We start from the raw sequence: 9,561 nt of genomic DNA on the forward strand, positions 1-9,561 counted from the left end.
AGATACAACATCTGACATTAATATATATATATATATATTTACATATGAAGAAATAGGGTCAAGAGAAAGAACAGGCAATACAAACAAATCCAAACCTTTTAAGAGAAGCCAGAGTTACATACACAACATTCACAATGCCCATGATACAAAAACACAAAACAAAATGAAAAACAGGAAAATATGACCCAATTGCCAGAGAAAAGACCAAATAGAAGCCATCTGCAAGAAGACTTAGATGTTGGAGTTAGGCTTCAAGGGTTTTACAGCAAGTATAGCGCTATTCTCAATGATGAAAAAGAAATACCACTGATGTGTGTGTGCATGTATGCTCTTAGCACACAGAATTTTTTCTGACTATTCCCCATCTCTTGGGTCCAAGTCCATGTACTGACCAGTAAGTGGGCTCACTCCGTGCTCAGAAAGACTCTCTTGTGTGTGCTGGTAGTATAGGGGTGCCAGACCATTCCATGCTTGCTGTAGTCTCTTGCTCCACTGTGCCCAGGTGGATCACATACTTGAAAGGAGACGTAGTTATCTTGGTTTGAAATGGTGATGGCCAGGTGTTTGTCATCTTTGGGCACAGGGAACAGGTACTAGAATATGTCAGACTCTCCTTTGCTCAGGTGGAGAGAGAAGCTGTATACGATGAGGTGAGGCTTGGCCTCTGACACAGTGTCCAGGTTGGGGACATCATGTCATATAATCCCATTCACAGTGTGTAATAAACAGTGAGGTGGAGGGGCAAGAAGCTGACAATGAGCCCCACAGGGGTGTCTCTATGCTCATGAACAACCAGCATGTTGGCGACCTTTTTGGTTTTGCAGGCTTGCACCAGCACCCACACCTCATGCCAGCCACAGTTCATGCACTTGGCACCCAGAAACCAACTTCAGCTCCCTTGCAAACATCTTGAGGTGGAAACTGGATCTGGCCTTGGGATGCTTGACCCCTGCTCATCATTAAAAACTATGGCATCAAGAAGATGAAGGGTAGCACATTAACAAAGTGTTAAAAGAGAAGTAAGATTCAGCATAGAATTCTACATGCAATGAAAATGTTCTTCAACATAAAAGGCAAAATGAAGATATTTAAAAATATAAGATAACTAAGAATTTTAAAAAAAAAGTCCTTCCAGTTGAAGGGAAATAATACCATATAGAAATTTGGTTCTTTAGGAGAAAATAAACAGCATCACAGTTTGTTAAAGATCTGAATGATTGTAAAAATCTTATAATTCCTTTAAAATAACATGTACCATTTAAAACAAAATTATGACATTCTCTGGTGGAGTTTATAATGTATGTTAGAAATGTTACATAACTATAGCATAAAGGATGAAGGGTGATAAGTGAACCTACATAGTTACAGGAGTTCAATATTTTTTGTGCAAAATAGTACAAAATTAACTCTAAGTATACTGCATAACTATGGATGTATATGGAAATACCTTGAGAAGCAATGAAAAATAACAACACAAAAAAGTATAGCTAAAATACCAACGGAGAGATTAAAATGGAATTCTAAATGTATTCAAATAATCTAAATGAAGGCAAGAAAGGAGTTACAGAGACTAAAAACACTGAGTGGGAAGCTGTGTGGGAAGTGTCAAACAGCAAATGAAAAATAAAATATAAGGCCTAAATTCAATCACATTAATAATTGCATTAAAGTTTAATGCAGTGAGCGCTCTAATTAAAAGTCAGAGATTTAATGGATTTAAAAAAGCAAGACCAAACTGCTTGTTGTCACAAGAGATATGCTCTATATAAGACAGAAGGAAGTTGAAAATAAATAGAAAAGATATGTTATGCAAACAGTAAGCATAAAAAGTCTAGAATCACTATGCAATACCAGATAAAATGGACTTCACAATAAAAAGTGTTATCAGAGATAAAGAAGAACACTTCACAGTGATAAGAGTTAAGTCATAAGGATGAACTAATCATCATGTATATATTTGCAGCTAACACCAAAATCTTGAAATATTTGAAATAAAAATTGACAAAATTAAAGGGAGAAAAACACAATTCTGCATAAAGACTTTTACTTTTTTTCTTCTGTCAACTAAAAGAATATTTAGACAAAAAACTCAGTAAAGACAGAGAAGGTCTGAATAGCACTATCAGCCGTCATGACTTAATTGATATTTACAAAACCCTATTTCCAGCAATTGTACAATATACTTTCTTTTTTTTTAAAGATTTTATTTATTTATTCATGAGAGACACAGAGACAGAGACACAGGCAGAGGGAGAAGCAGGCTCCATGCAGGGAGACTGACATTGGACTTGATCCCATGTCCCTAGGATCAGGCCCTGTACTGAAGGCAGCGCTAAACTGCTGAGCCACCCGAGCTGCCCTGTACAATATACTTTCAAGTGCATATAGTATGTTCATCAATATAAACTCTATGTTAAACCATAGAATAAGTCACAGTAAATTAAAACAATATACTATCTGACCACAATGGAATTAAATTAGAACCTAAAAGCTATTAGACAATAGTAAGATATTAGGGAAAACTCAAATACTCAGAAATTACATACTACTAAATAATCCATAGGTCAAAGAAGAAATCCAAGGAAATTATAAAATATGTTCAACTAAGTGATAAGGAAAATCTAGTATATAAAAATATATGGGATGAAGCTAAAACAGGGCTTAAAGGGAAATGTATAGCTTTAAATAGATATATTAGAAAAGAAAGGTATTTAAAATTAATGATCTAAGTTTCCAACTTAAGAAGACAGGAAAAAAACAAATTAAAGCCAAAGTAAATAACAGGTAAGAAAATAACAAAGGAAAGGATAGTACTAAAGAAAAGTAAAAAAACTAAACTTGACACGAAAGAGAGAATACAGACTCTCAATATCAAAAATGAAAAAAAGATTATCATTATAGATTCTATAGATATTAAAAGTATAATAAGGAAGTTTTATGACCAAGTTTATGGCAACAAATTTGTCAACTTAGATGAAAAAAAATGAGTATCTGAAAAATGTAACTAGCCTAATTGGCACAAAATAAAACATATATATATGTATATATATGACATATATATATGTTTTATATATGTTATATATATAAAGGTATTTTATATCTTTATAAAAGACATATATGATATAAAAGATATAGATATAAAGGTATAAAGATATACGTTAAAAAAATATATATATATATTTGAAAGATGTTTAATTTTTTGCCCAAAATCTACCAGCACTTCAGACTCATAGGTTCTCACTGGAAAATTTTCTCAAATATTTAATAAGGAAATATCATCAGTCTAAAAAGTTTTCAGTAAATAAAATAGTAGGGAACAACTACCAACTTATTTTTTGAAGCCAGCATAGGCTTGATATTATAATCTTAAAAGGAGCACACAGAAAAAGAAAATTCACCCCCCACTCTTCATTAATATTGGTAAAAATACTTCCAAAGTACTAGTGAATCAAATATAACAATATATCAAAATCATGACTAAGTAGGTTTATCCCAGGAAGGCAAGATTAATCTAAAATTTGAAGCCAACCATTGTAACTTGCCATTTTAACATTGTAATGTAAAAGAAAAATATATATTATATTCAATGCTGTAGAAAAAGCATTGACAAAATTCAACACTTAGTGATTTTAAAAAATAACTCTCAATAAGCTAATAATAGAGAAGAATGCCCTCAGTCTATAAAGATCTCTGAAAAATTATATGAAAAAAAGTATATTCAATAACGCAATATTTAACACTTTCTAAAATCAAGAAGATTCACATTCTCACGACTTGTATTTAACGTTGTACCAGAGAAACTAGTCATAAGACAAAAGAGAAAAATAATAGGCACAGATGAGCAAGGAAGGAAAAGAGTCTTCTCCAGATAACATGATTACTTATGTGGAAAATCCTATGAAATCTACAAAACAAAGGCAGAACTGAATATTGAATTTAGCGGTGTTGTAGGGACACAAGATTAACACAGAAAAATCAATTTTATTTTATATGCCAGTAGCAAACAATCGGAAAATAATATTTAAAAAACAATTCTCTTTACCATAGCTACAAAAACCAAAATAGTAAATGTGATCGAAGGTGTACAAGACTTCTACGTTGAATACGAATAAAAAAACCATTTGAGCAAATTTTAAGAAGACCCAAACTAACAGACAACACATGTCATTCATTGATTGGAAATTTGAAATTTTATATAGAAATGTAAAAGATAAAATATCCAAAGGTATATTGAAAAAGTTCAAAGGTGGAGAACTTCAAGACTTACTATAAATCAAGTCAGTATGGTGCTGGCGTAAGGGCTGATAAATAGATCAGTGAACTAGAATAGGGAGCTCACAAACAAACCCTCACTTTCAACAAAGTTATCAAATCTAGTGGAGAAAGGAAAACCTTTCAGCAAATGGTTAACTGGATACATATATGGCAAAAAAATAACCTTTAACTCCTACCTTATATCATAAACACAAATTAATTTGAGATGTAGACATAATCATTGAAACTAAAAGAATAAAAATTTCAGAGGGTGAAAATATTTCAAAGAGAATGAATATATGAAAATACATTTTTACCAATAGGTGGGTAGAAGTTCCTTAGATCAATCAAAAAACCAATGACTACAAAAGAAAATTTAAGAAATTAGATCTTATTATCACTAAATATTTCTGTTCGTTGAAAGATATCATTAAGAAAATAAATAGGCAACCCAAAGACTAGGAGAACATATTTCTAAAACCATACCTAACAAATAAGTGGTATCCAAGACACAAAGAATTCCCACAACTCAATAATAGAATGACAAACAATCTGCTTAAAAATTTGAGTAAAGAATTGAACAAACACTTTGCAAAGTTGTGGTTTTCTCCCCCTTCATGCCTATACAATTTACTCTGGCTGCGTAAAATATTATCCAAAGCTTAGTGGCCTAAAACATCTAAAATATCCATCTACAATTAGAGACGGGCTCGGGGGGGTTGGCTCATCTCTGCCTCGGATGCATCAGCTGCCACAGCTCAAAGCCTAGGGGCTAAAATCCTGGAAAAGATTGCTGCTCGCCGTAGCAGCCGGGGCTGGTGCTAGCCCTGCGACGTTCGCTGGGTCCGTTGGCCAGAATATCTCTAAGTGGACTCTCCGTGTGACCTGCACTGCCTCACAGCCTGCGTGGTAGGTTTTAGGAACCAGGGATGCAGGAGATAGAGAGAAGGAGAGAGAGATTGGGAGGGTGGGGTCTTCAGTCCCTTTATGATCTAAACTTGGAAGTCACACAGCATCACCTCTAGGGCGTCCTGTTCATCAAAACAGTGGCAAAGTCCTGCTCTGGTTCAAGCAAATAGGAAATAGACTTCACTTTTGATGAGGTATAGCAAGATTCTGGAGGAAGATTTGGGATCAGAAATATGCCTGTACCCAATTTTGGAAAAACAAAACAAAACAAAAAAGACGTCCGCTGGAATGTTTCATTCCTACTTCTATAATCGGATTACAGTCCCCTTTATTGCAATAAAACTCCTCTGCAAATATCACAGGCAACCCCATAGTTGTCCAATCATCTGGTATTTCTTCTCTACCCATCTTACTTTTCTTGCCTGCAACATTTGGCAGGGTTGACCAATTCCTGCTAGTTGACAGACTGCCACCTTGGTTCCCTGGCACCGCCAGCTCCTCATCTCCTTGGAGCCAGAAGGACCTGCCTTCTCAGACTCCATTGTAGGTTCTTGTTCTATGGCCCATCCCTTATATTAGATATTTCCCGAAGTTCCACGCTCGCTCTCTTCTCAGCACTCTATCTAGTCTCTATGAGCAGTTGCGCAGGGTCTTGTAACTTCATTGACCTGGTGTACCCTGAACTCCAAGCAGAAACCAGTGTAGCCAGTGGTGTGATAGAGCCCTGTGCCTTTGTGTCCTCCAGGCAACTTGACCTCTGCTTCTTCAAAACCAGCCTTACCTCATACATCTAGTTCTATGTGTCCCCCATGTCCCCTCCCCACCTGTGCTTCCTCTTGCATTTGCTAACCCGACTACTTTTTGGAGGCCGGGTGCCATTCCTGGTCCCTCCTTTTCCCATGTGGCAACAGGGCGTAGGTAACCACGCTCCATTATTTCTAGCTCCTTATAATCTCATACATATTCTTTTCTCTCCATTGTTTCTGTGGTTGACTTGGTTATTTCTGTGGTTGCCTTTATTATTTTCTCATGGACTATTGAAAAAGTCTTATAACTGCTTTCCTTATTGTGCCCTCCAACTCACCCTCCATACTGTAGGCACAATAATTTTTTTTAAATGCAAAGCATATCACAGTACGCTTTGGGGTAAAATTCTTCAGTGTCTCCCTATTGCCTACCACAGTATGAAATCTAAAGTCCTTACACGGCATATCGGATTTTGCAGGCTGTGGCTCCGACTCTTTCGGTTTAAATCTGATTTTTAATCTAACCAAATTAATAATAGTATCTACAATTTACAAAGCACAATATGGAGATCGCATTCATGATCTCCTACAAAATTTGTAACATTCCTTTATATTGGGAACTAAGTAATATTTATAGACATGTAACATAATTTTAATGCATATTTCATAATTTGTTAATATTTATAATTATTATGATTTTACATAAATTGAGATTAAGAAAAGTTATCAGCCCAATGTCCCATAATGAGTTAGGGACATAGCTGGGTACAACTCAAATGCCAGTCAGCCTAGTGCCAGAGCCCAGGAGTCTATATCCCGCAGAGTGGCCACAACTAACTATTTGAAGGGCTTCGAATGTGCCATGATTTTTAATCCTGGTATTATTTACATTGGGTTACTGTTTCCTTCCATTTTATAAATAAAAGAGAGTTGAATCACATTTCTTTTTAGTTTGCATAGCTTGTATTCAAAGGAAATCTGCCACTCAACAATTTATCAAATTTATTCCAAAAATTAATTGTCAAAAAGTAGATTAGTTTTCTCATAATAGTGTGACAATTTGTAGTCCTGAAATACCTCTTGAAACAATTTATCAAATTTTAGATCTACTGCCTAAAATTTCATCCCAGAATGAGCAAGAAGTGAACTAGAAGGTCTTCTTTGCATTTTCATGATAATTAATGCTGGATACCTTGAATACAAACTTGGGTTTTTCTTGACAATTAGCTGATGTTTTCTCAACCTTTACAATGGAATAAACAGTACCTGATGCATCGTAAAGATTTCTTTTCTTAAATGGATAAACTAAGCTGTGAAAGTTTTCAAGATGATAATGACAAAGTCATGACATTTATTTATTTTGCTCCTGTGGAGACAGACTCATTGCAAGCTTCTTTCATAGAAACAGAAAAAAAGAATGTATTTTCTGTTAAAACTTGAAGGGTTGGAGTGATTTCAAAATATGCACATAGCTAGGAGGTATATATTTATGCTTTTTGGAGGTTGCTCCATGTCATTTTGACAGGGAGACCAGATGTAAGTAGATACAATAAGAAACCACTATAAATTTTCCTCTGACGACTCCTGTAATTGCGGCAGTAGTTCAAAGGCCTATGTTTAATTTAGAGATGTACCTGCACGGGAAATACTGAATTATATAAATGTTCATTTTCTAAATGTTTGTCCTACTTAGCACATACGAACGCAACTTCCCCATGTTTTGTTCTTGATGAGATAAATGAATCCATAATCAGCCTTTGCACAGAGAAAATGAGCAGTAAGAAAAAATTCCCATTAAAGTTTGTCCTGAATTATGTTTTGTTTTTCTAGCTCAGTACTGGAGACCTTCCTATGTTTGATAACCTCTTATGTATCTATCATCACCGCTAACATTTCTTTCTCTAGTCCCAGTGGCAAAGGTATGTGTATTTCATTTCAGACGATATTTCAGCCCATTTTAAAAGAGATAAGTGGACCATTTTCATTGTGAACATGAATTAGTGAATTAACCTCACTGACCTTCAGTTTTCTTGTGTAACACAGAGTAATAAAAGCACCTTCATGGGTTTGGTGAATATCAAAAGAGATACCATTTTTGATGTATAAACCGACAAGTTGTGAATATTCATGATCTGTAACCTGTGAATTATTCTTCTCAGCAGTCCCATCCTAGAAAGGCTCTTAAGGGATAATTTTCTATGCTGAAAGAATGAAAATATTTGCAATATTTTAAAACATTTTAAAATTGTAAACCTGTTTAGTAGTAAGAAGACATTTCCCATTATTTTCCTTCTACAAAAAAGGTATGACAACAATATACAACTTGTAGGATTCTTGCAGTAATTCGGTGGAAAAACTACACTAAAATCCCTAAGAAGAGCACAGGGCATATAGTAAGCACTCAGTAAATATATTGTTATTATTAATGTTGCACAACCAAGTCCACAAGCAAATATTTGGAGGCAACAGGGACCAATATAGAAAATAATCTATTATTCTCATTACATAAGGCTAGTTGGTTTCCTCCAGTGAACATGCCCCAAGAAATTGGATATGAACACGGGCTGAAGATTGTGTAAAAAAAATTTCCTCTTCTCCTTTTACTGTATTCGCTCCATAAACGCATTTTGTAAATTTCCCAAATAAATATTTGATAGGTGTCAACCCAGTGAGCTTGAATTTGTAAGAACAAAAAATAAAAGCCAAACAAACAAAACGGATTTCTTAATTGGAAGAAGATGACCCATCAACTACGAGACCTGACAAAGAATTGTGAGGATTATTTATTTAAATCCTGAAGTGCTTTTACTTATGTGCTATCCATTGCTCCAAGTACTTTATTAGCTAATTTAGTGATTATGATATATGATATGGGAACATCTGTTACTATTTCCACTTACATATAGCAAAATTTAGCCACATAAAGAACACGTAAATTTTTTAAAGTCACGCATTTAGCAACTGGAGTTGATTGGAACACAAGTAGTCTAGGCTCACAGCCTCTGTTGTTAATTACTCCATAGGCTTTTTCTAGAAACTTTAGCTGCCCTCTCTACGACAGCTTCTTTCTTTGACCTATGCAAAAAGGTCAATATCCCACCTCTTGGCCTTTTGCCTTATTGGGTCATGGACTCAAATTCAGATGAGAATGATTACTATCTTATCATTACTTGGTCAGGCAAACATGGTTATCAGGAGCCCTCATGTCTCAAAATAAAAACGTAGATGTTCTTCTCTTTGCTGTGTGAACCTAACTTATTCCATTGTTTTCCATAATGCATTATTTGTATGTGAGTCTGTGTGTGTCTATTTTACAAGGGAGGATCTATGGTTAAGTAAGTGGGAAATGCTAAACAAATTTAAGTTGAATTTTTAAATCCTAGGGCTCCTCAAAAACTTTGATATTTCGTGTATGTTGGGATTACTCACAGAGGAAATTAAGGAATAAGAAAAAATATTTCACAGACTCATTTTGATTGGAATTTTTTTATACAGAAAATATCAAAATCTCACACACATAATGCTTTGAAGGAAAGATTTTTTTGAAATGCTTTGTTACTTTGAGACATAGTTTCTTATTTTTATGGAGAAGAGTTTATTTTTTATGATTTAAATTAGGCAAAAATCCTGTAATTTTGAAAAAGAGGAAAGA

At 34.6% G+C, this 9,561-nt stretch overlaps 1 pseudogene; it reads right to left on the reverse strand.

Annotated features, from left to right (window-relative positions):
- Window positions 1-404: 404 nt before the first annotated feature.
- LOC112910521 (U3 small nucleolar ribonucleoprotein protein IMP4 pseudogene) lies at window positions 405-6,374 on the reverse strand (annotated as a pseudogene).
- Between the last annotated feature and the right edge of the window lie 3,187 nt (window positions 6,375-9,561).

The sequence above is a fragment of the Vulpes vulpes genome, chromosome 3 (genome assembly GCF_048418805.1).
Source record: "Vulpes vulpes isolate BD-2025 chromosome 3, VulVul3, whole genome shotgun sequence".
NCBI classification, from domain to species: Eukaryota; Metazoa; Chordata; class Mammalia; order Carnivora; family Canidae; genus Vulpes; species Vulpes vulpes.